The following is a 20,763-nucleotide window of genomic DNA, read 5'->3' as shown; positions in this document are numbered from 1 at the left end:
AACGCCCCATAGGTGCTTCCAAAGCACAAATAACGGCACAGGTTCCACCGACACTTGAACTCGGATCGCAGGATTCAGAGTTCTGTGTTCTAACCATTACACCATGGAACCTACAGAGGCTCTTCCGAGGTTCGCTTCGCGGAAACGTCAATGATTCCGCCCGGGCTCGAACCGGGGACCTTGCGCGTGTAAAGCGCACGTGATAACCACTACACTACGGAATCTGGCAACTAACAAGCGACATGTTTTTGCTTTTTTCTCTAGCTATTTTAGCCTTGTATTGCTTTCCTTCGTCATCGGTTCCAAAATTTCTTGGATACCGTAGTGTAGCGGTTATCACGTGCGCTTCACACGCCCAGGGTCCCCGGTTCGAGCCCGGGCGGAATCATTGTTGAGTTGCTAGTTTTGTAATAGGCGTCAAACATTTGATTCACTGCGGCTTTTAAAAGCCTTGCCCTGTGTGAGGATCGAACTCACGACCTTCAGATTATGAGATTGACGCGCTGCCTACTGCGCTAACAAGGCACTGTGCACTAATCCGATGCATTTCAGGAGAACGTTGTTATTACAATGTCTTCTTGCAAATGACTAAAATATTTGAAGTGCCGTTGCTTCCAAACGCCCCATAGGTGCTTCCAAAGCACAAATAACGGCACAGGTTCCACCGAGACTTGAACTCGGATCGCAGGATTCAGAGTCCTGAGTGCTAACCATTACACCATGGAACCTACAGAGGCTCTTCCGAGGTTCGCTTCGCGGAAACATCAATGATTCCGCCCGGGCTCGAACAGGGGACCTTGCGCGTGTTAAGCGCACGTGATAACCACTACACTACGAAATCTGAAAACTAACAAGCGACATGTTTTTGGTTTTTTCTCTAGCTATTTTATCCTTGTATTGCTTTCCTTCGTCATAGGTTCCAAAATTCATTGGATTGCGTAGTGTAGCGGTTATCACGTGCGCTTCACACGCGCAAGGTCCCCGGTTCGAGCTCGGGCGGAATCATTGTTGAGTTGCTAGTTTTGTAATAGGCGTCAAACATTTGATTCACTGCGGCTTTTAAAAGCCTTGCCCTGTGTGAGGATCGCACTCACGACCTTCAGACTATGAGACTGACGCGCTGCCTACTGCGCTAACAAGGCACTGTGCCCTAATCCGATGCATTTCAGAAGAACGTTGTTATTACAATGTCTTCTTGCAAATGACTAAAATATTTGAAGTGCCGTTGCTTCCAAACGCCCAATAGGTGCTTCCGAGGCACAACTATCGGCACAGGTTCCACCGAGACTTGAACTAGGATCGCAAGATTCAGAGTCCTGAGTGCTAAACATTACACTATGGAACCTACAGAGGCTCTTCCGAGGTTCGCTTCGCGGAAACATCAATGATTCCTCCCGGGCTCGAAACGGGGACCTTGCGCGTGTTAAGCGCACGTGATAACCACTACACTACGGAGTCTGGCAACTAACAAGCGACATGTTTTTGCTTTTTTCTCTAGCTATTTTAGCCTTGTATTGCTTTCCTTCGTCATCGGTTCCAAAATTCTTGGATTCCGTAGTGTAGCGGTTATCACGTGCGCTTCACACGCCCAAGGTCCCCGGTTCGAGCCCGGGCGGAATCATTGTTGAGTTGCTAGTTTTGTAATAGGCGTCAAACATTTGATTCACTGCGGCTTTTAAAAGCCTTGCCCTGTGTGAGGATCGAACTCACGACCTTCAGATTATGAGATTGACGCGCTGCCTACTGCGCTAACAAGGCACTGTGCCCTAATCCGATGCATTTCAGGAGAACGTTGTTATTACAATGTCTTCTTGCAAATGACTAAAATATTTGAAGTGCCGTTGCTTCCAAACGCCCCATAGGTGCTTCCAAAGCACAAATAACGGCACAGGTTCCACCGAGACTTGAACTCGGATCGCAGGATTCAGAGTCCTGAGTGCTAACCATTACACCATGGAACCTACAGAGGCTCTTCCGAGGTTCGCTTCGCGGAAACATCAATGATTCCGCCCGGGCTCGAACAGGGGACCTTGTGCGTGTTAAGCGCACGTGATAACCACTACACTACGAAATCTGAAAACTAACAAGCGACATGTTTTTGCTTTTTTCTCTAGCTATTTTATCCGTGTATTGCTTTCCTTCGTCATAGGTTCCAAAATTCATTGGATTGCGTAGTGTAGCGGTTATCATGTGCGCTTCACAAGCGCAAGGTCCCCGGTTCGAGCTCGGGCGGAATCATTGTTGAGTTGCTAGTTTTGTAATAGGCGTCAAACATTTGATTCACTGCGGCTTTTAAAAGCCTTGCCCTGTGTAAGGATCGAACTCACGACCTTCAGATTATGAGACTGACGCGCTGCCTACTGCGCTAACAAGGCGCTGTGCCCTAATCCGATGCATTTCAGAAGAACGTTGTTATTACAATGTCTTCTTGCAAATGACTAAAATATTTCAAGTGCCGTTGCTTCCAAACGCCCCAAGGCGGTTTCCAAGCGACATGTTTTTGCTTTTTTCTTTAGCTATTTTAGCCTTGTATTGCTTTCCTTCGTCATCGGTTCCAAAATTCATTGGATTCCGTAGTGTAGCGGTTATCACGTGCGCTTCACACGCGCAAGGTCACCGGTTCGAGCCCGGGCGGAATCATTGTTGAGTTGCTAGTTTTGAAATAGGCGTCAAACATTTGATTCACTGCGGCTTTTAAAAGCCTTGCCCTGTGTAAGGATCGAACTCACGACCTTCAGATTATGAGACTGACGCGCTGCCTACTGCGCTAACAAGGCGCTGTGCCCTAATCCGATGCATTTCAGAAGAACGTTGTTATTACAATGTCTTCTTGCAAATGACTAAAATATTTGAAGTGCCGTTGCTTCCAAACGCCCAATAGGTGCTTCCGAGGCACAACAAACGGCACAGGTTCCACCAAGACTTGAACTCGGATCGCAGGATTCAGAGTCCTGAGTGCTAACCATTACACCATGGAACCTACAGAGGCTCTTCCGAGGTTCGCTTCGCGGAAACATCAATGATTCCGCCCGGGCTCGAACCGGGGACCTTGCGCGTGTTAAGCGCACGTGATAACCACTACACTACGGAATCTGGCAACTAACAAGCGACATGTTTTTGCTTTTTTCTCTAGCTATTTTAGCCTTGTATTGCTTTCCTTCGTCATAGGTTCCAAAATTCATTGGATTGCGTAGTGTAGCGGTTATCACGTGCGCTTCACACGCGCGATGTTCCCGGTTCGAGCGCGGGCGGAATCATTGTTGAGTTGCTAGTTTTGTAATAGGCGTCAAACATTTGATTCACTGCGGCTTTTAAAAGCCTTGCCCTGTGTGAGGATCGAACTCACGACCTTCAGATTATGAGACTGACGCGCTGCCTACTGCGCTAACAAGGCACTGTGCGCTAATCCGATGCATTTCAGAAGGACGTTGTTATTACAATGTCTTCTTGCAAATGACTAAAATATTTCAAGTGCCGTTGCTTCCAAACGCCCAATAGGTGCTTCCGAGGCACAACTAACGGCACAGGTTCCACCGAGACTTGAACTCGGATCGCAGGATTCAGAGTCCTGAGTGCTAACCATTACACTATGGAACCTACAGAGGCTCTTCCGAGGTTCGCTTCGCGGAAACATCAAGGATTCCGCCCGGGCTCGAACCGGGGATCTTGCGCGTGTTAACCGCACGTGATAACCACTACACTACGGAATCTGGCAACTAACAAGCGACATGTTTTTGCTTTTTTCTCTAGCTATTTTAGCCTTGTATTGCTTTCCTTCGTCATAGGTTCCAAAATTCATTGGATTCCGTAGTGTAGCGGTTATCACGTGCGCTTCACACGCGCAAGGTCCCCGGTTCGAGCCCGGGCGGAATCATTGTTGAGTTGCTAGTTTTGTAATAAGCGTCAAACATTTGATTCACTGCGGCTTTTAAAAGCCTTGCCCTGTGTGAGGATCGAACTCACGACCTTCAGATTATGAGACTGACGCGCTGCCTACTGCGCTAACAAGGCACTGTGCGCTAATCCGATGCATTTCAGAAGAACGTTGTTATTACAATGTCTTCTTGCAAATGACTAAAATATTTCAAGTGCCGTTGCTTCCAAACGCCCAATAGGTGCTTCCGAGGCACAACTAACGGCACAGGTTCCACCGAGACTTGAACTTGGATTGCAGGATTCAGAGTCCTGAGTGCTAACCATTACACCATGGAACCTACAGAGGCTCTTCCGAGGTTCGCTTCGCGGAAACATCAATGATTCCGCCCGGGCTCGAACCGGGGACCTTGCGCGTGTTAAGCGCACGTGATAACCACTACACTACGGAGTCTGGCAACTAACAAGCGACATGTTTTTGCTTTTTTCTCTAGCTATTTTAGCCTTGTATTGCTTTCCTTCGTCATGGGTTCCAAAATTCATTGGATTCTGTAGTGTAGCAGTTATCACGTGCGCTTCACACGCGCAAGGTCCCCGGTTCGAGCCCGGGCGGAATCATTGTTGAGTTGCTAGTTTTGTAATAGGCGTCAAACATTTGATTCACTGCGGCTTTTAAAAGCCTTGCCCTGTGTGAGGATTGAACTCACGACCTTCAGATTATGACACTGACGCGCTGCCTACTGCGCTAACAAGGCACTGTGCCCTAATCCGATGCATTTCAGAAGAACGTTGTTATTACAATGTTTTCTTGCAAATGACTAAAATATTTGACGTGCCGTTGCTTCCAAACGCCCAATAGGTGCATCCGAGGCACAACTAACGGCACAGGTTCCACTGAGACTTGAACTCGGATCGCAGGATTCAGAGTCCTGAGTGCTAACCATTACACCATGGAACCTACAGAGGCTCTTCCGAGGTTCGCTTCGCGGAAACATCAATGATTCCGCCCGGGCTCGAACCGGGGACCTTGCGCGTGTTAAGCGCACGTGATAACCACTACACTACGGAATCCGGCAACTAACAAGCGACATGTTTTTGCTTTTATCTCTAGCTATTTTAGCCTTGTATTGCTTTCCGTCGTCATAGGTTCCAAAATTCATTGGATTCCGTAGTGTAGCAGTTATCACGTGCGCTTCACACGCGCAAGGTCCCCGTTTCGAGCCCGGGCGGAATCATTGTTGAGTTGCTAGTTTTGTAATAGGCGTCAAACATTTGAGTCACTGCGGCTTTTAAAAGCCTTGCCCTGTGTGAGGATCAAACTCACGACCTTCACATTATGAGACTGACGTGCTGCCTACTGCGCTAACAAGGCACTGTGCCCTAATCCGGTGCATTTCAGAAGAACGTTGTTATTACAATGTCTTCTTGCAAATGACTAAAATATTTGAAGTGCCGTTGCTTCCAAACGCCCAATAGCTGCTTCCGAGGCACAAGTAAAGGCACAGGTTCCACCGAGACTTGAACTCGGATCGCAGGATTCAGAGTCCTGAGTGCTAACCATTACACCATGGAACCTACAGAGGCTCTTCCGAGGTTCGCTTCGCGGAAACATCAATGATTCCGCCCGGGCTCGAACCGGGGACCTTGCGCGTGTTAAGCGCACGTGATAACCACTACACTACGGAATCTGGCAACTAACAAGCGACATGTTTTTGCTTTTTTCTCTAGCTATTTTAGCCTTGTATTGCTTTACAAAACTAGCAACTCAACAATGATTCCGCCCGGGCTCGAATCGCGGACCTTGCGCGTGTGAAGCGCACGTGATAACCGCTAGACTACGGAATCCAATGAATTTTGGAACCTATGACGAAGGAAAGCAATACAAGGCTAAAATAGCTAGAGAAAAAAGCAAAAACATGTCGCTTGTTAGTTGCCAGATTCCGTAGTGTAGTGGTTATCACGTGCGCTTAACACGCGCAAGGTCCCCGGTTCGAGCCCGGGCGGAATCATTGATGTTTCCGCGAAGCGAACCTCGGAAGAGCCTCTGTAGGTTCCATGGTGTAATGGTTAGCACTCAGGACTCTGAATCCTGCGATCCGAGTTCAAGTCTCGGTGGAACCTGTGCCTTTACTTGTGCCTCGGAAGCAGCTATTGGGCGTTTGGAAGCAACGGCACTTCAAATATTTTAGTCATTTGCAAGAAGACATTGTAATAACAACGTTCTTCTGAAATGCACCGGATTAGGGCACAGTGCCTTGTTAGCGCAGTAGGCAGCACGTCAGTCTCATAATGTGAAGGTCGTGAGTTTGATCCTCACACAGGGCAAGGCTTTTAAAAGCCGCAGTGAATCAAATGTTTGACGCCTATTACAAAACTAGCAACTCAACAATGATTCCGCCCGGGCTCGAAACGGGGACCTTGCGCGTGTGAAGCGCACGTGATAACTGCTACACTACGGAATCCAATGAATTTTGGAACCTATGACGACGGAAAGCAATACAAGGCTAAAATAGCTAGAGATAAAAGCACAAACATGTCGCTTGTTAGTTGCCAGATTCCGTAGTGTAGCGGTTATCACGTGCGCTTCACACGCGAAAGGTCCCCGGTTCAAGCCCGGGCGGAATCATTGTTGAGTGGCTAGTTTTTTAATAGGCGTCAAACATTTGATTCACTGCGGCTTTTAAAAGCCTTGCCCTGTGTGAGGATCGAACTCACGACCTTCAGATTATGAGACTGACGCGCTGCCTACTGCGCTAACAAGGCACTGTGCCCTAATCCGATGCATTTCAGAAGAACGTTGTTATTACAATGTCTTCTTGCAAATGACTAAAATATTTCAAGTGCCGTTGCTTCCAAACGCCCAATAGGTGCTTCCGAGGCAGAACTAACGGCACAGGTTCCACCGAGATTTGAACTCGGATCGCAGGATTCAGAGTCCTGAGTGCTAACCATTACACCAGGAACCTACAGAGGCTCTTCCGAGGTTCGCTTCGCGGAATCATCAATGATTCCGCCCGGGCTCGAACCGGGGACCTTGCGCGTGTTAAGCGCACGTGATAACCACTACACTACGGAATCTGGCAACTAACAAGCGACATGTTTTTGCTTTTTTCTCTAGCTATTTTAGCCTTGTATTGCTTTCCTTTGTCATAGGTTCCAAAAATCATTGGATTCCGTAGTGTAGCGGTTATCACGTGCGCTTCACACGCGCAAGGTCCCCGGTTCGAGCCCGGGCGGAATCATTGTTGAGTTGCTAGTTTTGTAATAGGCGTCAAACATTTGATTCACTGCGGCTTTTAAAAGCCTTGCCCTGTGTGAAGGTCGAACTCACGACCTTCAGATTATGAGACTGACGCGCTGCCTACTGCGCTAACAAGGCACTTCGCCCTAATCCGATGCATTTCAGAAGAACGTTGTTATTACAATGTCTTCATGCAAATGACTAAAATATTTCAAGTGCCGTTGCTTCCAAACGCCCAATAGGTGCTTCCGAGGCACAACTAACGGCACAGGTTCCACCTAGACTTGAACTCGGATCGCAGGATTCAGAGTCCTGAGTGCTAACCATTACACCAAGGAACCTAAAAAGGCTCTTCCGAGGTTCACTTCGCGGAAACATCAATGATTCTGCCCGGGCTCGAACCGGGGACCTTGCGCGTGTTAAGCGCACGTGATAACCACTACACTACGGAATCTGGCAACTAACAAGCGACATGTTTTTGCTTTTTTCTCTAGCTATTTTAGCCTTGTATTGCTTTCCTTCGTCATAGGTTTCAAAACTCATTGAATTCCGCAGTGTAGCGGTTATCACGCGCACTTCACACGCGCAAGGTCCCCGGTTCGAGCCCGGGCGGAATCATTGTTGAGGTGCTAGTTTTGTAATAGGCGTCAAACATTTGATTCACTGCGGCTTTTAAAAGCCTTGCCCTGTGTGAGGATCGAACTCACGACCTTCAGATTATGAGACTGACGCGCTGCCTTCTGCGCTAACAAGGCACTGTGCCCTAATCCGATGCATTTCAGAAGAACGTTGTTATTACAATGTCTTCTTGCAAATGACTAAAATATTTCAAGTGCCGTTGCTTCCAAACACCCAATAGGTGCTTCCGAGGCACAACTAACGGCACAGGTTCCACCGAGACTTGAACTGGGATCGCAGGATTCAGAGTCCTGAGTGCTAACCATTACACTATGGAACCTACAGAGGCTCTTCCGAGGTTCGCTTCGCGGAAACATCAATGATTCCGCCCGGGCTCGAACCGGGGACCTTGCGCGTGTTAAGCGCACGTGATAACCACTACACTACGGAATCTGGCAACTAAAAAGCGACATGTTTTTGCTTTTTTCTCTAGCTATTTTAGCCTTGTATTGCTTTCCTTCGTCATAGGTTCCAAATTTCATTGGATTCCGTAGTGTAGCGGTTATCACGTGCGCTTCACACGCGCAAGGTCCCCGGTTCGAGCCCGGGCGGAATCATTGTTGAGTTGCTAGTTTTGTAATAGTCGTCAAACATTTGATTCACTACGGCTTTTAAAAGCCTTGCCCTGTGTGAGGATCGAACTCACGACCTTCAGATTATGAGACTGACGCGCTGCTTACTGCGCTAACAAGGCACTGTGCCCTAATCCGATGCATTTCAGAAGAACGTTGTTATTACAATGTCTTCTTGCAAATGACTAAAATATTTGAAGTGCCGTTGCTTCCAAACGCCCAATAGGTGCTTCCGAGGCACAACTAACGGCACAGGTTCCACCGAGACTTGAACTCGGATCGCAGGATTCAGAGTCCTGAGTGCTAACCATCACACCATGGAACCTACAGAGGCTCTTCCGAGGTTCGCTTCGCGGAAACATCAATGATTCCGCCCGGGCTCGAACAGGGGACCTTGGGCGTGTTAAGCGCACGTGATAACCAATACACTACGGAATCTGGCAACTAACAAGCGACATGTTTTTGCTTTTTTCTCTAGCTATTTTAGCCTTGTATTGCTTTCCTTCGTCATAGGTTGCAAAATTCATTGGATTCCGTAGTGTAGCGGTTATCACGTGCGCTTCACACGCGCAAGGTCCCCGGTTCGAGCCCGGGCGGAATCATTGTTGAGTTGCTAGTTTTGTAATAGGCGTCAAACAATTGATTCACTGCGGCTTCTAAAAGCCTTGCCCTGTGTGAGGATCGAACTCACGACCTTCAGATTATGAGACTGACGCGCTGCCTACTGCGCTAACAAGGCACTGTGCCCTAATCCGATGCATTTCAGAAGAACGTTGTTATTACAATGTCTTCTTGCAAATGACTAAAATATTTCAAGTGCCGTTGCTTCCAAACGCCCAAAAGGTGCTTCCGAGGCACAACTAACGGCACAAGTTCCACCGAGACTTGAACTCGGATCGCAGGATTCAGAGTCCTGAGTGCTAACCATTACACCATGGAACCTACAGAGGCTCTTCCGAGGTTCGCTTCGCGGAAACATCAATGATTCCGCCCGGGATCGAACCGGGGTCCTTGCGCGTGTTAAGCGCACGTGATAACCACTACACTACGGAATCTGACAACTAACAAGCGACATGTTTTTGCTTTTTTCTCTAGCTATTTTAGCCTTGTATTGCTTTCCTTCGTCATAGGTTCCAAAATTCATTGGATTCCGTAGTGTAGCGGTTATCACGTGCGCTTCACACGCGCAAGGTCCCCGGTTCGAGCCCGGGCGGAATCATTGTTGAGTTGCTAGTTTTGTAATAGGCGTCAAACATTTGATTCACTGCGGCTTTTAAAAGCCTTGCCCTGTGTGAGGATCGAACTCACGACCTTTAGATTATGAGACTGACGCGCTGCCTACTGCGCTAACAAGGCACTGTGCCCTAATCCGATGCATTTCAGAAGAACGTTGTTATTACAATGTCTTCTTGAAATGACTAAAATATTTCAAGTGCCGTTGCTTCCAAACGCCCAATAGGTGCTTCCGAGGCACAACTAACGGCACAGGTTCCACCGAGACTTGAACTCGGATCGCAGGATTCAGAGTCCTGAGTGCTAACCATTACACCATGGAACCTACAGAGGCTCCTCCGAGGTTCGCTTCGCAGAAACATCAATGATTCCGCCCGGGCTCGGACCGGGGACCTTGCGCGTGTTAAGCGCACGTGATAACCACTACACTACGGAATCTGGAAACTAACAAGCGACATGTTTTTGCTTTTTTCTCTAGCTATTTTAGCCTTGTATTGCTTTCCTTCGTCATAGGTTCCAAAATTCATTGGATTCCTTAGTGTAGTGGTTATCACGGGCGCTTCACACGCGCAAGGTCCCCGATTCGAGCCCGGGCGGAATCATTGTTGAGTTGCTAGTTTTGTAATAGGTGTCAAACATTTGATTCACTGCGGCTTTTAAAAGCCTTGCCCTGTGTGAGGATCGAACTCACGACCTTCAGATTATGAGACTGACGCGCTGCCTACTGCGCTAACAAGGCACTGTGCCCTAATTCGATGCATTTCAAAAGAACGTTGTTATTACAATGTCTTCATGCAAATGACTAAAATATTTCAAGTGCCGTTGCTTGCAAACGCCCAATAGGTGCTTCCGAGGCACAACTAACGGCACAGGTTCCACTGAGACTTGAACTCGGATCGCAGGATTCAGAGTCCTGAGTGCTAACCATTACACCATGGAACCTACAGAGGCTCTTCCGAGGTTCGCTTCGCGGAAACATCAATGATTCCGCCCGGGCTCGAACCGGGGACCTTGCGCGTGTAAAGCGCACGTGATAACCACTACACTACGGAATCTGGCAACTAACAAGCGACATGTTTTTGCTTTTTTCTCTAGCTATTTTAGCCTTGTATTGCTTTCCTTCGTCATAGGTTCCAAAATTCATTGGATACCGTAGTCTAGCGGTTATCACGTGCGCTTCACACGCGCAAGGTCCCCGATTCGAGCCCGGGCGGAATCATTGTTGAGTTGCTAGTTTTGTAATAGGCGTCAAACATTTGATTCACTGCGGCTTTTAAAAGCCTTCTCTGTGTGAGGATCGAACTCACGACCTTCAGATTATGAGACTGACGCGCTCCCTACTGCGCTAACAAGGCACTGTGCCCTAATCCGATGCATTTCAGAAGAACGTTGTTATTACAATGTTTTCTTGCAAATGACTAAAATATTTGAAGTGCCGTTGCTTCCAAACGCCCAATAGGTGCTTCCGAGGCACAAATAACGGCACAGGTTCCACCGAGACTTGAACTCCGATCGCAGGATTCAGAGTTCTGAGTGCTAACCATTACACCATGGAACCTACAGAGGCTCTTCCGAGGTTCGCTTCGGGGAAACATCCATGATTCCGCCCGGGCTCGAACCGGGGACCTTGCGCGTGTAAAGCGCACGTGATAACCACTACACTACGGAATCTGGCAACTAACAAGCGACATGTTTTTGCTTTTATCTCTAGCTATTTTAGCCTTGTATTGCTTTCCTTCGTCATAGGTTCCAAAATTCATTGGATTCCGTAGTGTAGCGGTTATCACGTGCGCTTCATACGCGCAAGGTCCCCGGTTCAAGCCCGGGCGGAATCATTGTTGAGTTGCTAGTTATGTAATAGGCGTCAAACATTTGATTCACTGCGGCTTTTAGAAGCCTTGCCCTGTGTGAGGATCGAACTCACGACCTTCAGATTATGAGACTGACGCGCTCCCTACTGCGCTAACAAGGCACTGTGCCCTAATCCGATGCATTTCAGAAGAACGTTGTTATTGCAATGTCTTCTTGCAATTGACTAAATTATTTCAAGTGCCGTTGCTTCCAAACGCCCAATAGGTGCTTCCGAGGCACAACTAACGGCACAGGTTCCACCGAGACTTGAACTCGGATCGCAGGATTCAGAGTCCTGAGTGCTAACCATTACACCATGGAACCTACAGAGGCTCTTCCGAGGTTTGCTTCGCGGAAACATCAATGATTCCGACCGGGCTCGAACCGGGGACCTTGCGCGTGTTAAGCGCACGTGATAACCACTACACTATGGAATCTGGCAACTAACAAGCGACATGTTTTTGTTTTTTTCTCTAGCTATTATAGCCTTGTATTGCTTTCTTTCGTCATCGGTTTCAAAATTCATTGGATTCCGTAGTGTAGCAGTTATCACGTGCGCTTCACACGCGCAAAGTCCCCGGTTCGAGCCCGGGCGGAATCATTGTTGAGTTGCTAGTTTTGTAATAGGCGTCAAACATTTGATTCACTGCGGCTTTTAAAAGCCTTGCCCTGTGTGAGGATCGAACTCACGACATTCAGATTATGAGACTGACGCGCTGCCTACTGCGCTAACAAGGCACTGTGCCCTAATCCGATTCATTTCAGAAAAACGTTGTTATTACAATGTTTTCTTGCAAATGACTAAAATATTTGACGTGCCGTTGCTTCCAAACGCCCAATAGGTGCTTCCGAGGCACAACTAACGGCACAGGTTCCACCGAGACTTGAACACGGATCGCAGGATTCAGAGTCCTGAGTGCTAACCATTACACCATGGAACCTACAGAGGCTCTTCCGAGGTTCGCTTCGCGGAAACATCAATGATTCCGCCCGGGCTCGAACCGGGGACCTTGCGCGTGTTAAGCGTACGTGATAACCACTACACTACGGAATCTGGCAACTAACAAGCGACATGTTTTTGCTTTTATCTCTAGCTATTTTAGCCTTGTATTGCTTTTCTTCGTCATAGGTTCCAAAATTCATTGGATTCCGTAGTGTAGCAGTTATCACGTGCGCTTCACACGCGCAAGGTCCCCGTTTCGAGCCCGGGCGAAATCATTGTTGAGTTGCTAGTTTTGTAATAGGCGTCAAACATTTGATTCACTGCGGCTTTTAAAAACCATGCCCTGTGTGAGGATCGAACTCACGACCTTCAGATTATGAGACTGACGCGCTGCCTACTGCGCTAACAAGGCACTGTGCCCTAATCCGATGCATTTCAGAAGAACGTTGTTATTACAATGTCTTCTTGCAAATGACTAAAATATTTGAAGTGCCGTTGCTTCCAAACGCCCAATAGGTGCTTCCGAGGCACAACTAACGGCACAGGTTCCACCGAGACTTGAACACGGATAGCAGGATTCAGAGTCCTGAGTGCTAACCATTACACCATGGAACCTACAGAGGCTCTTCCGAGGTTCGCTTCGCGGAAACATCAATGATTCCGCCCGGGCTCGAACCGGGGACCTTGCGCGTGTAACGCGCACGTGATAACCACTACACTACGGAATCTGGCAACTAACAAGCGACATGTTTTTGCTTTTTTCTCTAGCTATTTTAGCCTTGTATTGCTTTCCTTCGTCATAGGTTCCAAAATTCATTGGATTCCGTAGTGTAGCGGTTATCACGTGCGCTTCATACGCGCAAGGTCCCCGGTTCGAGCCCGGGCGGAATCATTGTTGAGTTGCTAGTTTTGTAATAGGCGTCAAACATTTGATTCACTGCGGCTTTTAAAAGCCTTGCCCTGTGTGAGGATCGAACTCACGACCTTCAGATTATGAGACTGACGCGCTGCCTACTGCGCTAACAAGGCACTGTGCCCTAATTCGATGCATTTCAGAAGAACGTTGTTATTACAATGTCTTCTTGCAATTGACTAAAATATTTCAAGTGCCGTTGCTTCCAAACGCCCAATAGGTGCTTCCGAGGCACAACTAACGGCACAGGTTCCACCAAGACTTGAACTCGGATCGCAGGATTCAGAGTCCTGAGTGCTAACCATTACACCATGGAACCTACAGAGGCTCTTCCGAGGTTCGCTTCGCGGAAACATCAATGATTCCGCCCGGGCTCGAACCGGGGACCTTGCGCGTGTTAATCGCACGTGATAACCACTACACTACGGAATCTGGCAACTAACAAGCGACATGTTTTTGCTTTTTTCTCTAGCTATTTTAGCCTTGTATTGCTTTCCTTCGTCATCGGTTCCAAAATTCATTGGATTCCGTAGTGTAGCAGTTATCACGTGCGCTTCACACGCGCAAGGTCCCCGGTTCGAGCCCGGGCGGAATCATTGTTGAGTTGCTAGTTTTGTAATAGGCGTCAAACATTTGATTCACTGCGGCTTTTAAAAGCCTTGCCCTGTGTGAGGATCGAACTCACGACATTCAGATTATGAGACTGACGCGCTGCCTACTGCGCTAACAAGGCACTGTGCCCTAATCCGATTCATTTCAGAAGAACGTTGTTATTACAATGTTTTCTTGCAAATGACTAAAATATTTGAAGTGCCGTTGCTTCCAAACGCCCAATAGGTGCTTCCGAGGCACAAATAACGGCACAGGTTCCACCGAGACTTGAACTCCGATCGCAGGATTCAGAGTTCTGAGTGCTAACCATTACACCATGGAACCTACAGAGGCTCTTCCGAGGTTCGCTTCGGGGAAACATCCATGATTCCGCCCGGGCTCGAACCGGGGACCTTGCGCGTGTAAAGCGCACGTGATAACCACTACACTACGGAATCTGGCAACTAACAAGCGACATGTTTTTGCTTTTATCTCTAGCTATTTTAGCCTTGTATTGCTTTCCTTCGTCATAGGTTCCAAAATTCATTGGATTCCGTAGTGTAGCGGTTATCACGTGCGCTTCATACGCGCAAGGTCCCCGGTTCAAGCCCGGGCGGAATCATTGTTGAGTTGCTAGTTATGTAATAGGCGTCAAACATTTGATTCACTGCGGCTTTTAGAAGCCTTGCCCTGTGTGAGGATCGAACTCACGACCTTCAGATTATGAGACTGACGCGCTCCCTACTGCGCTAACAAGGCACTGTGCCCTAATCCGATGCATTTCAGAAGAACGTTGTTATTGCAATGTCTTCTTGCAATTGACTAAATTATTTCAAGTGCCGTTGCTTCCAAACGCCCAATAGGTGCTTCCGAGGCACAACTAACGGCACAGGTTCCACCGAGACTTGAACTCGGATCGCAGGATTCAGAGTCCTGAGTGCTAACCATTACACCATGGAACCTACAGAGGCTCTTCCGAGGTTTGCTTCGCGGAAACATCAATGATTCCGACCGGGCTCGAACCGGGGACCTTGCGCGTGTTAAGCGCACGTGATAACCACTACACTACGGAATCTGGCAACTAACAAGCGACATGTTTTTGTTTTTTTCTCTAGCTATTATAGCCTTGTATTGCTTTCTTTCGTCATCGGTTTCAAAATTCATTGGATTCCGTAGTGTAGCAGTTATCACGTGCGCTTCACACGCGCAAAGTCCCCGGTTCGAGCCCGGGCGGAATCATTGTTGAGTTGCTAGTTTTGTAATAGGCGTCAAACATTTGATTCACTGCGGCTTTTAAAAGCCTTGCCCTGTGTGAGGATCGAACTCACGACATTCAGATTATGAGACTGACGCGCTGCCTACTGCGCTAACAAGGCACTGTGCCCTAATCCGATTCATTTCAGAAAAACGTTGTTATTACAATGTTTTCTTGCAAATGACTAAAATATTTGACGTGCCGTTGCTTCCAAACGCCCAATAGGTGCTTCCGAGGCACAACTAACGGCACAGGTTCCACCGAGACTTGAACACGGATCGCAGGATTCAGAGTCCTGAGTGCTAACCATTACACCATGGAACCTACAGAGGCTCTTCCGAGGTTCGCTTCGCGGAAACATCAATGATTCCGCCCGGGCTCGAACCGGGGACCTTGCGCGTGTTAAGCGTACGTGATAACCACTACACTACGGAATCTGGCAACTAACAAGCGACATGTTTTTGCTTTTATCTCTAGCTATTTTAGCCTTGTATTGCTTTTCTTCGTCATAGGTTCCAAAATTCATTGGATTCCGTAGTGTAGCAGTTATCACGTGCGCTTCACACGCGCAAGGTCCCCGTTTCGAGCCCGGGCGAAATCATTGTTGAGTTGCTAGTTTTGTAATAGGCGTCAAACATTTGATTCACTGCGGCTTTTAAAAACCATGCCCTGTGTGAGGATCGAACTCACGACCTTCAGATTATGAGACTGACGCGCTGCCTACTGCGCTAACAAGGCACTGTGCCCTAATCCGATGCATTTCAGAAGAACGTTGTTATTACAATGTCTTCTTGCAAATGACTAAAATATTTGAAGTGCCGTTGCTTCCAAACGCCCAATAGGTGCTTCCGAGGCACAACTAACGGCACAGGTTCCACCGAGACTTGAACACGGATCGCAGGATTCAGAGTCCTGAGTGCTAACCATTACACCATGGAACCTACAGAGGCTCTTCCGAGGTTCGCTTCGCGGAAACATCAATGATTCCGCCCGGGCTCGAACCGGGGACCTTGCGCGTGTAACGCGCACGTGATAACCACTACACTACGGAATCTGGCAACTAACAAGCGACATGTTTTTGCTTTTTTCTCTAGCTATTTTAGCCTTGTATTGCTTTCCTTCGTCATAGGTTCCAAAATTCATTGGATTCCGTAGTGTAGCGGTTATCACGTGCGCTTCATACGCGCAAGGTCCCCGGTTCGAGCCCGGGCGGAATCATTGTTGAGTTGCTAGTTTTGTAATAGGCGTCAAACATTTGATTCACTGCGGCTTTTAAAAGCCTTGCCCTGTGTGAGGATCGAACTCACGACCTTCAGATTATGAGACTGACGCGCTGCCTACTGCGCTAACAAGGCACTGTGCCCTAATTCGATGCATTTCAGAAGAACGTTGTTATTACAATGTCTTCTTGCAATTGACTAAAATATTTCAAGTGCCGTTGCTTTCAAACGCCCAATAGGTGCTTCCGAGGCACAACTAACGGCACAGGTTCCACCGAGACTTGAACTCGGATCGCAGGATTCAGAGTCCTGAGTGCTAACCATTACACCATGGAACCTACAGAGGCTCTTCCGAGGTTCGCTTCGCGGAAACATCAATGATTCCGCCCGGGCTCGAACCGGGGACCTTGCGCGTGTTAATCGCACGTGATAACCACTACACTACGGAATCTGGCAACTAACAAGCGACATGTTTTTGCTTTTTTCTCTAGCTATTTTAGCCTTGTATTGCTTTCCTTCGTCATCGGTTCCAAAATTCATTGGATTCCGTAGTGTAGCAGTTATCACGTGCGCTTCACACGCGCAAGGTCCCCGGTTCGAGCCCGGGCGGAATCATTGTTGAGTTGCTAGTTTTGTAATAGGCGTCAAACATTTGATTCACTGCGGCTTTTAAAAGCCTTGCCCTGTGTGAGGATCGAACTCACGACATTCAGATTATGAGACTGACGCGCTGCCTACTGCGCTAACAAGGCACTGTGCCCTAATCCGATTCATTTCAGAAGAACGTTGTTATTAAAATGTTTTCTTGCAAATGACTATAATATAATTGACGTGCCGTTGCTTCCAAACGCCCAATAGGTGCTTCCGAGGCACAACTAACGGCACAGGTTCCACCGAGACTTGAACTCGGATCGCAGGATTCAGAGTCCTGAGTGCTAACCATTACACCATGGAATCTACAGAGGCTCTTCCGAGGTTCGCTTGGCGGAAACATCAATGATTCCGCCCGGGCTCGAACCGGGGACCTTGCGCGTGTTAAGCGCACGTGATAACCACTACACTACGGAATCTGGCAACTAACAAGCGACATGTTTTTGCTTTTTTCTCTAGCTATTTTAGCCTTGTTTTGCTTTCCTTCGTCATAGGTTCCAAAATTCATTGGATTCCGTAGTGTAGCGGTTATCACGTGCGCTTCACACGCGCAAGGTCCCCGGTTCGAGCCCGGGAGGAATCATTGTTGAGTTGCTAGTTTTGTAATAGGCGTCAAACATTTGATTCACTGCGGCTTTTAAAAGCCTTGCCCTGTGTGAGGATCGAACTCACAACCTTCAGATTATGAGACTGACGCGCTGCCTACTGCGCTAACAAGGCACTGTGCCCTAATCCGATGCATGTCAGAAGAACGTTGTTATTACAATGTCTTCTTGCAAATGACTAAAATATTTCAAGTGCCGTTGCTTCCAAACGCCCAATAGGTGCTTCCGAGGCACAACTAACGGCACAGGTTCCACCGAGACTTAAACTCGGATCGCAGGATTCAGAGTCCTGACTGCTAACTATTACACCATGGAACCTACAGAGGCTTTTCCGAGGTTCGCTTCGCGGAAACATCAATGATTCTGCCCGGGCTCGAACCGGGGACCTTGCGCGTGTGAAGTGCACGTGATAACCACTACACTACGGAATCTGGCAACTAACAAGCGACATGTTTTTGCTTTTTTCCCTAGCTATTTTAGCCTTGTATTGCTTTCCTTCGTCATAGGTTCCAAAATTCATTGGATTCCGTAGTGTAGCGGTTATCACGTGCGCTTCACACGCGCAAGGTCCCCGGTTCGAGCCCGGGCGGAATCATTGTTGAGTTGCTAGTTTTGTAATAGGCGTCAAACATTTGATTCACTGCGGCTTTTAAAAGCCTTGCCCTGTGTGAGGATCGAACTCACGACGTTCAGATTATGAGACTGACGCGCTGCCTACTGCGCTAACAAGGCACTGTGCCCTAATCCGATGCATTTCAGAATAACGTTGTTATTACAATGTCTTCTTGCAAATGACTAAAATATTTCAAGTGCCGTTGCTTCCAAACGCCCAATAGGTGCTTCCGAGGCACAAATAACGGCAAAGGTTCCACCGAGACTTGAACTCGGATCGCAGGATTCAGAGTCCTGAGTGCTAACCATTACACCATGGAACCTACAGAGGCTCTTCCGAGGTTCGCTTCGCGGAAACATCAATGATTCCGCCCGGGCTCGAACGGGGGACCTTGCGCGTGTAAAGCGCACGTGATAACCACTACACTACGAAACCTGGCAACTAACAAGCGACATGTTTTTGCTTTTTTCTCTAGCTATTTTAGCCTTGTATTGCTTTCCTTCGTCATAGGTTCCAAAATTCATTGGATTCCGTAGTGTAGCGGTTATCACGTGCGCTTCACACGCGCAAACTCCCCGGTTCGAGCCCGGGCGGAATCATTGTTAAGTTGCTAGTTTTGTAATAGGCGTCAAACATTTGATTCACTGCGGCTTTTAAAAGCCTTGCCCTGTGTGAGGATCAAACTCACGACCTTCAGATTATGAGACTGACGCGCTGCCTACTGCGCTAACAAGGCACTGTGCCCTAATCCGATGCATTTCAGAAGAACGTTGTTATTACAATGTCTTCTTGCAAATGACTAAAATATTTGAAGTGCCGTTGCTTCCAAACGCCCAATAGGTGCTTCCGAGGCACAACTAACGGCACAGGTTCCACCGAGACTTGAACTCGGATCGCAGGATTCAGAGTCCTGAGTGCTAACCATTACACCATGGAACCTACAGAGGCTCTTCCGAGGTTCGTTTCGCGGAAACATCAATGATTCCGCCCGGCCTCGAACCGGGGACCTTGCGCGTTTTAAGTGTACGTGATAACCACTACACTACGGAATCTGGCAACTAACAAGCGACATGTTTTTGCTTTTTTCCCTAGCTATTTTAGCCTTGTATTGCTTTCCTTCGTCATAGGTTCCAAAATTCATTGGATTCCGTAGTGTAGCGGTTGTCACGTGCGCTTCACACGCGCAAGGTTCCCGGTTCGAGCCCGGGCGGGATCATTGTTGAGTTGCTAGTTTTGTAATAGGCGTCAAACATTTGATTCACTGCGGCTTTTAAAAGCCTTGCCCTGTGTGAGGATCGAACTCACGACCTTCAGATTATGAGACTGACGCGCTGCCTACTGTGCTAACAAGGCACTGTGCCCTAATCCGATGCATTTCAGAAGAACGTTGTTATTACAATGTCTTCTTGCAAGTGACTAATATATTTGAAGTGCCGTTGCTTCCAAACACCCAATAGGTGCTTCCGAGGCACAACTAACGGCACAGGTTTCACCGAGACTTGAACTCGGATCGCAGGATTCAGAGTCCTGAGTGCTAACCATTACACCATGGAACCTACAGAGGCTCTTCCGAGGTTCGCTTCGCGGAAACATCAATGATTCCACCCGGGCTCGAACCGGGGACCTTGCGCGTGTTAAGCGCACGTGATAACCACTACACTACGGAATCTGGCAACTAACAAGCGACATGTTTTTTGCTTTTTTCTCTAGCTATTTTAGCCTTGTATTGCTTTCCTTCGTCATAGGTTCCAAAATTCATTGGATTCCGTAGTGTAGCGGTTATCACGTGCACTTCACACGCGCAAGGTCCCCGGTTCGAGGCCGGGCGGAATCATTGTTGAGTTGCTAGTTTTGTAATAGGCGTCAAACATTTGATTCACTGCGGCTTTTAAAAGTCTTGCCCTGTGTGAGGATCGAACCCACGACCTTCAGATTATGAGACTGACGCGCTGCCTACTGCGCTAACAAGGCACTGTGCCCTAATCCGATGCATTTCAGAAGAACGTTGTTATTACAATGTCTTCTTGCAAATGACTAAAATATTTGAAGTGCCGTTGCTTCCAAACGCCCAATAGGTGTTTCCGAGGCACAAATAACGGCACAGATTCCACCGAGACTTGAACTAGGATCGCAAGATTCAGAGTCCTGAGTGCTAAACATTACACTATGGAACCTACAGAGGCTCTTCCGAGGTTCGCTTCGCGGAAACATCAATGATTCCGCCCGGGCTCGAACCGGGGACCTTGAGCGTGTTAAGCGCACGTGATATTCATTGGATTCCTTAGTGTGGCGGTTATCACGTGCGCTTCACACGCCCAAGGTCCCCGGTTCGAGCCCGGGCGGAATCATTGTTGAGTTGCTAGTTTTGTAATAGGCGTCAAACATTTGATTCACTGCGGCTTTTAAAAGTCTTGCCCTGTGTGAGGATCGAACCCACGACCTTCAGATTATGAGACTGACGCGCTGCCTACTGCGCTAACAAGGCACTGTGCCCTAATCCGATGCATTTCAGAAGAACGTTGTT

The 20,763-nt window shown here is 48.0% G+C and overlaps 56 non-coding genes across 56 annotated transcripts; 8 read left to right on the top strand and 48 right to left on the bottom strand.

Moving 5' to 3' along the window:
• Positions 1 to 151: 151 nt before the first annotated feature.
• On the bottom strand, positions 152 to 224 carry Trnav-uac (transfer RNA valine (anticodon UAC)). The gene has a single exon. It is a non-coding gene; the product is annotated as a tRNA-Val (tRNA).
• A 432-nt stretch (positions 225 to 656) lies between these two features.
• Trnaq-cug (transfer RNA glutamine (anticodon CUG)) lies at positions 657 to 728 on the bottom strand. Its single transcript has one exon. It is a non-coding gene; the product is annotated as a tRNA-Gln (tRNA).
• Positions 729 to 768: 40 nt separating this feature from the next.
• Trnav-aac (transfer RNA valine (anticodon AAC)) lies at positions 769 to 841 on the bottom strand. Its single transcript has one exon. It is a non-coding gene; the product is annotated as a tRNA-Val (tRNA).
• Positions 842 to 1,889: 1,048 nt separating this feature from the next.
• Positions 1,890 to 1,961, bottom strand: Trnaq-cug (transfer RNA glutamine (anticodon CUG)). Its single transcript has one exon. It is a non-coding gene; the product is annotated as a tRNA-Gln (tRNA).
• Positions 1,962 to 3,020: 1,059 nt separating this feature from the next.
• Trnav-aac (transfer RNA valine (anticodon AAC)) lies at positions 3,021 to 3,093 on the bottom strand. The gene has a single exon. It is a non-coding gene; the product is annotated as a tRNA-Val (tRNA).
• Positions 3,094 to 3,321: 228 nt separating this feature from the next.
• On the bottom strand, positions 3,322 to 3,394 carry Trnam-cau (transfer RNA methionine (anticodon CAU)). The gene has a single exon. It is a non-coding gene; the product is annotated as a tRNA-Met (tRNA).
• Positions 3,395 to 3,525: 131 nt separating this feature from the next.
• Positions 3,526 to 3,597, bottom strand: Trnaq-cug (transfer RNA glutamine (anticodon CUG)). The gene has a single exon. It is a non-coding gene; the product is annotated as a tRNA-Gln (tRNA).
• Positions 3,598 to 3,801: 204 nt separating this feature from the next.
• Trnav-cac (transfer RNA valine (anticodon CAC)) lies at positions 3,802 to 3,874 on the top strand. Its single transcript has one exon. It is a non-coding gene; the product is annotated as a tRNA-Val (tRNA).
• A 64-nt stretch (positions 3,875 to 3,938) lies between these two features.
• Positions 3,939 to 4,011, bottom strand: Trnam-cau (transfer RNA methionine (anticodon CAU)). The gene has a single exon. It is a non-coding gene; the product is annotated as a tRNA-Met (tRNA).
• A 243-nt stretch (positions 4,012 to 4,254) lies between these two features.
• Trnav-aac (transfer RNA valine (anticodon AAC)) lies at positions 4,255 to 4,327 on the bottom strand. Its single transcript has one exon. It is a non-coding gene; the product is annotated as a tRNA-Val (tRNA).
• Positions 4,328 to 4,871: 544 nt separating this feature from the next.
• Trnav-aac (transfer RNA valine (anticodon AAC)) lies at positions 4,872 to 4,944 on the bottom strand. Its single transcript has one exon. It is a non-coding gene; the product is annotated as a tRNA-Val (tRNA).
• Positions 4,945 to 5,376: 432 nt separating this feature from the next.
• Positions 5,377 to 5,448, bottom strand: Trnaq-cug (transfer RNA glutamine (anticodon CUG)). Its single transcript has one exon. It is a non-coding gene; the product is annotated as a tRNA-Gln (tRNA).
• A 40-nt stretch (positions 5,449 to 5,488) lies between these two features.
• On the bottom strand, positions 5,489 to 5,561 carry Trnav-aac (transfer RNA valine (anticodon AAC)). The gene has a single exon. It is a non-coding gene; the product is annotated as a tRNA-Val (tRNA).
• A 248-nt stretch (positions 5,562 to 5,809) lies between these two features.
• On the top strand, positions 5,810 to 5,882 carry Trnav-aac (transfer RNA valine (anticodon AAC)). The gene has a single exon. It is a non-coding gene; the product is annotated as a tRNA-Val (tRNA).
• Positions 5,883 to 5,922: 40 nt separating this feature from the next.
• Positions 5,923 to 5,994, top strand: Trnaq-cug (transfer RNA glutamine (anticodon CUG)). The gene has a single exon. It is a non-coding gene; the product is annotated as a tRNA-Gln (tRNA).
• A 569-nt stretch (positions 5,995 to 6,563) lies between these two features.
• Trnam-cau (transfer RNA methionine (anticodon CAU)) lies at positions 6,564 to 6,636 on the bottom strand. The gene has a single exon. It is a non-coding gene; the product is annotated as a tRNA-Met (tRNA).
• Positions 6,637 to 6,878: 242 nt separating this feature from the next.
• Positions 6,879 to 6,951, bottom strand: Trnav-aac (transfer RNA valine (anticodon AAC)). The gene has a single exon. It is a non-coding gene; the product is annotated as a tRNA-Val (tRNA).
• Positions 6,952 to 7,042: 91 nt separating this feature from the next.
• Positions 7,043 to 7,115, top strand: Trnav-cac (transfer RNA valine (anticodon CAC)). The gene has a single exon. It is a non-coding gene; the product is annotated as a tRNA-Val (tRNA).
• A 380-nt stretch (positions 7,116 to 7,495) lies between these two features.
• On the bottom strand, positions 7,496 to 7,568 carry Trnav-aac (transfer RNA valine (anticodon AAC)). The gene has a single exon. It is a non-coding gene; the product is annotated as a tRNA-Val (tRNA).
• A 544-nt stretch (positions 7,569 to 8,112) lies between these two features.
• On the bottom strand, positions 8,113 to 8,185 carry Trnav-aac (transfer RNA valine (anticodon AAC)). The gene has a single exon. It is a non-coding gene; the product is annotated as a tRNA-Val (tRNA).
• A 91-nt stretch (positions 8,186 to 8,276) lies between these two features.
• Trnav-cac (transfer RNA valine (anticodon CAC)) lies at positions 8,277 to 8,349 on the top strand. The gene has a single exon. It is a non-coding gene; the product is annotated as a tRNA-Val (tRNA).
• A 544-nt stretch (positions 8,350 to 8,893) lies between these two features.
• Trnav-cac (transfer RNA valine (anticodon CAC)) lies at positions 8,894 to 8,966 on the top strand. The gene has a single exon. It is a non-coding gene; the product is annotated as a tRNA-Val (tRNA).
• Positions 8,967 to 9,030: 64 nt separating this feature from the next.
• Trnam-cau (transfer RNA methionine (anticodon CAU)) lies at positions 9,031 to 9,103 on the bottom strand. The gene has a single exon. It is a non-coding gene; the product is annotated as a tRNA-Met (tRNA).
• A 131-nt stretch (positions 9,104 to 9,234) lies between these two features.
• Trnaq-cug (transfer RNA glutamine (anticodon CUG)) lies at positions 9,235 to 9,306 on the bottom strand. The gene has a single exon. It is a non-coding gene; the product is annotated as a tRNA-Gln (tRNA).
• Positions 9,307 to 9,346: 40 nt separating this feature from the next.
• On the bottom strand, positions 9,347 to 9,419 carry Trnav-aac (transfer RNA valine (anticodon AAC)). Its single transcript has one exon. It is a non-coding gene; the product is annotated as a tRNA-Val (tRNA).
• A 91-nt stretch (positions 9,420 to 9,510) lies between these two features.
• On the top strand, positions 9,511 to 9,583 carry Trnav-cac (transfer RNA valine (anticodon CAC)). Its single transcript has one exon. It is a non-coding gene; the product is annotated as a tRNA-Val (tRNA).
• A 267-nt stretch (positions 9,584 to 9,850) lies between these two features.
• On the bottom strand, positions 9,851 to 9,922 carry Trnaq-cug (transfer RNA glutamine (anticodon CUG)). Its single transcript has one exon. It is a non-coding gene; the product is annotated as a tRNA-Gln (tRNA).
• Positions 9,923 to 9,962: 40 nt separating this feature from the next.
• Positions 9,963 to 10,035, bottom strand: Trnav-aac (transfer RNA valine (anticodon AAC)). The gene has a single exon. It is a non-coding gene; the product is annotated as a tRNA-Val (tRNA).
• A 228-nt stretch (positions 10,036 to 10,263) lies between these two features.
• On the bottom strand, positions 10,264 to 10,336 carry Trnam-cau (transfer RNA methionine (anticodon CAU)). Its single transcript has one exon. It is a non-coding gene; the product is annotated as a tRNA-Met (tRNA).
• Positions 10,337 to 10,579: 243 nt separating this feature from the next.
• Trnav-uac (transfer RNA valine (anticodon UAC)) lies at positions 10,580 to 10,652 on the bottom strand. Its single transcript has one exon. It is a non-coding gene; the product is annotated as a tRNA-Val (tRNA).
• Positions 10,653 to 11,195: 543 nt separating this feature from the next.
• Trnav-uac (transfer RNA valine (anticodon UAC)) lies at positions 11,196 to 11,268 on the bottom strand. Its single transcript has one exon. It is a non-coding gene; the product is annotated as a tRNA-Val (tRNA).
• Positions 11,269 to 11,496: 228 nt separating this feature from the next.
• Positions 11,497 to 11,569, bottom strand: Trnam-cau (transfer RNA methionine (anticodon CAU)). Its single transcript has one exon. It is a non-coding gene; the product is annotated as a tRNA-Met (tRNA).
• Positions 11,570 to 11,700: 131 nt separating this feature from the next.
• Positions 11,701 to 11,772, bottom strand: Trnaq-cug (transfer RNA glutamine (anticodon CUG)). Its single transcript has one exon. It is a non-coding gene; the product is annotated as a tRNA-Gln (tRNA).
• Positions 11,773 to 11,812: 40 nt separating this feature from the next.
• On the bottom strand, positions 11,813 to 11,885 carry Trnav-aac (transfer RNA valine (anticodon AAC)). The gene has a single exon. It is a non-coding gene; the product is annotated as a tRNA-Val (tRNA).
• Positions 11,886 to 12,429: 544 nt separating this feature from the next.
• Trnav-aac (transfer RNA valine (anticodon AAC)) lies at positions 12,430 to 12,502 on the bottom strand. The gene has a single exon. It is a non-coding gene; the product is annotated as a tRNA-Val (tRNA).
• Positions 12,503 to 12,730: 228 nt separating this feature from the next.
• On the bottom strand, positions 12,731 to 12,803 carry Trnam-cau (transfer RNA methionine (anticodon CAU)). The gene has a single exon. It is a non-coding gene; the product is annotated as a tRNA-Met (tRNA).
• Positions 12,804 to 13,046: 243 nt separating this feature from the next.
• Trnav-uac (transfer RNA valine (anticodon UAC)) lies at positions 13,047 to 13,119 on the bottom strand. The gene has a single exon. It is a non-coding gene; the product is annotated as a tRNA-Val (tRNA).
• Positions 13,120 to 13,347: 228 nt separating this feature from the next.
• Positions 13,348 to 13,420, bottom strand: Trnam-cau (transfer RNA methionine (anticodon CAU)). Its single transcript has one exon. It is a non-coding gene; the product is annotated as a tRNA-Met (tRNA).
• Positions 13,421 to 13,663: 243 nt separating this feature from the next.
• Trnav-aac (transfer RNA valine (anticodon AAC)) lies at positions 13,664 to 13,736 on the bottom strand. Its single transcript has one exon. It is a non-coding gene; the product is annotated as a tRNA-Val (tRNA).
• A 544-nt stretch (positions 13,737 to 14,280) lies between these two features.
• Positions 14,281 to 14,353, bottom strand: Trnav-uac (transfer RNA valine (anticodon UAC)). Its single transcript has one exon. It is a non-coding gene; the product is annotated as a tRNA-Val (tRNA).
• Positions 14,354 to 14,581: 228 nt separating this feature from the next.
• Trnam-cau (transfer RNA methionine (anticodon CAU)) lies at positions 14,582 to 14,654 on the bottom strand. Its single transcript has one exon. It is a non-coding gene; the product is annotated as a tRNA-Met (tRNA).
• A 131-nt stretch (positions 14,655 to 14,785) lies between these two features.
• Trnaq-cug (transfer RNA glutamine (anticodon CUG)) lies at positions 14,786 to 14,857 on the bottom strand. The gene has a single exon. It is a non-coding gene; the product is annotated as a tRNA-Gln (tRNA).
• A 40-nt stretch (positions 14,858 to 14,897) lies between these two features.
• Positions 14,898 to 14,970, bottom strand: Trnav-aac (transfer RNA valine (anticodon AAC)). Its single transcript has one exon. It is a non-coding gene; the product is annotated as a tRNA-Val (tRNA).
• Positions 14,971 to 15,514: 544 nt separating this feature from the next.
• On the bottom strand, positions 15,515 to 15,587 carry Trnav-aac (transfer RNA valine (anticodon AAC)). Its single transcript has one exon. It is a non-coding gene; the product is annotated as a tRNA-Val (tRNA).
• A 228-nt stretch (positions 15,588 to 15,815) lies between these two features.
• On the bottom strand, positions 15,816 to 15,888 carry Trnam-cau (transfer RNA methionine (anticodon CAU)). The gene has a single exon. It is a non-coding gene; the product is annotated as a tRNA-Met (tRNA).
• A 243-nt stretch (positions 15,889 to 16,131) lies between these two features.
• Positions 16,132 to 16,204, bottom strand: Trnav-uac (transfer RNA valine (anticodon UAC)). The gene has a single exon. It is a non-coding gene; the product is annotated as a tRNA-Val (tRNA).
• Positions 16,205 to 16,432: 228 nt separating this feature from the next.
• Trnam-cau (transfer RNA methionine (anticodon CAU)) lies at positions 16,433 to 16,505 on the bottom strand. The gene has a single exon. It is a non-coding gene; the product is annotated as a tRNA-Met (tRNA).
• Positions 16,506 to 16,636: 131 nt separating this feature from the next.
• Positions 16,637 to 16,708, bottom strand: Trnaq-cug (transfer RNA glutamine (anticodon CUG)). Its single transcript has one exon. It is a non-coding gene; the product is annotated as a tRNA-Gln (tRNA).
• A 40-nt stretch (positions 16,709 to 16,748) lies between these two features.
• Positions 16,749 to 16,821, bottom strand: Trnav-aac (transfer RNA valine (anticodon AAC)). The gene has a single exon. It is a non-coding gene; the product is annotated as a tRNA-Val (tRNA).
• Positions 16,822 to 17,367: 546 nt separating this feature from the next.
• Trnav-aac (transfer RNA valine (anticodon AAC)) lies at positions 17,368 to 17,440 on the bottom strand. Its single transcript has one exon. It is a non-coding gene; the product is annotated as a tRNA-Val (tRNA).
• Positions 17,441 to 18,148: 708 nt separating this feature from the next.
• Trnav-cac (transfer RNA valine (anticodon CAC)) lies at positions 18,149 to 18,221 on the top strand. The gene has a single exon. It is a non-coding gene; the product is annotated as a tRNA-Val (tRNA).
• Positions 18,222 to 18,489: 268 nt separating this feature from the next.
• Positions 18,490 to 18,561, bottom strand: Trnaq-cug (transfer RNA glutamine (anticodon CUG)). The gene has a single exon. It is a non-coding gene; the product is annotated as a tRNA-Gln (tRNA).
• Positions 18,562 to 18,601: 40 nt separating this feature from the next.
• On the bottom strand, positions 18,602 to 18,674 carry Trnav-uac (transfer RNA valine (anticodon UAC)). Its single transcript has one exon. It is a non-coding gene; the product is annotated as a tRNA-Val (tRNA).
• A 432-nt stretch (positions 18,675 to 19,106) lies between these two features.
• Trnaq-cug (transfer RNA glutamine (anticodon CUG)) lies at positions 19,107 to 19,178 on the bottom strand. The gene has a single exon. It is a non-coding gene; the product is annotated as a tRNA-Gln (tRNA).
• Positions 19,179 to 19,218: 40 nt separating this feature from the next.
• Trnaf-aaa (transfer RNA phenylalanine (anticodon AAA)) lies at positions 19,219 to 19,291 on the bottom strand. The gene has a single exon. It is a non-coding gene; the product is annotated as a tRNA-Phe (tRNA).
• A 544-nt stretch (positions 19,292 to 19,835) lies between these two features.
• On the bottom strand, positions 19,836 to 19,908 carry Trnav-aac (transfer RNA valine (anticodon AAC)). The gene has a single exon. It is a non-coding gene; the product is annotated as a tRNA-Val (tRNA).
• Between the last annotated feature and the right edge of the window lie 855 nt (positions 19,909 to 20,763).

The sequence above is a fragment of the Hydractinia symbiolongicarpus genome, chromosome 7 (genome assembly GCF_029227915.1).
Source record: "Hydractinia symbiolongicarpus strain clone_291-10 chromosome 7, HSymV2.1, whole genome shotgun sequence".
Lineage (NCBI taxonomy): Eukaryota > Metazoa > Cnidaria > Hydrozoa > Anthoathecata > Hydractiniidae > Hydractinia > Hydractinia symbiolongicarpus.
Note: the sequence above shows the minus strand (reverse complement) of the source record. Positions and strands in the feature narration are given on the sequence as shown.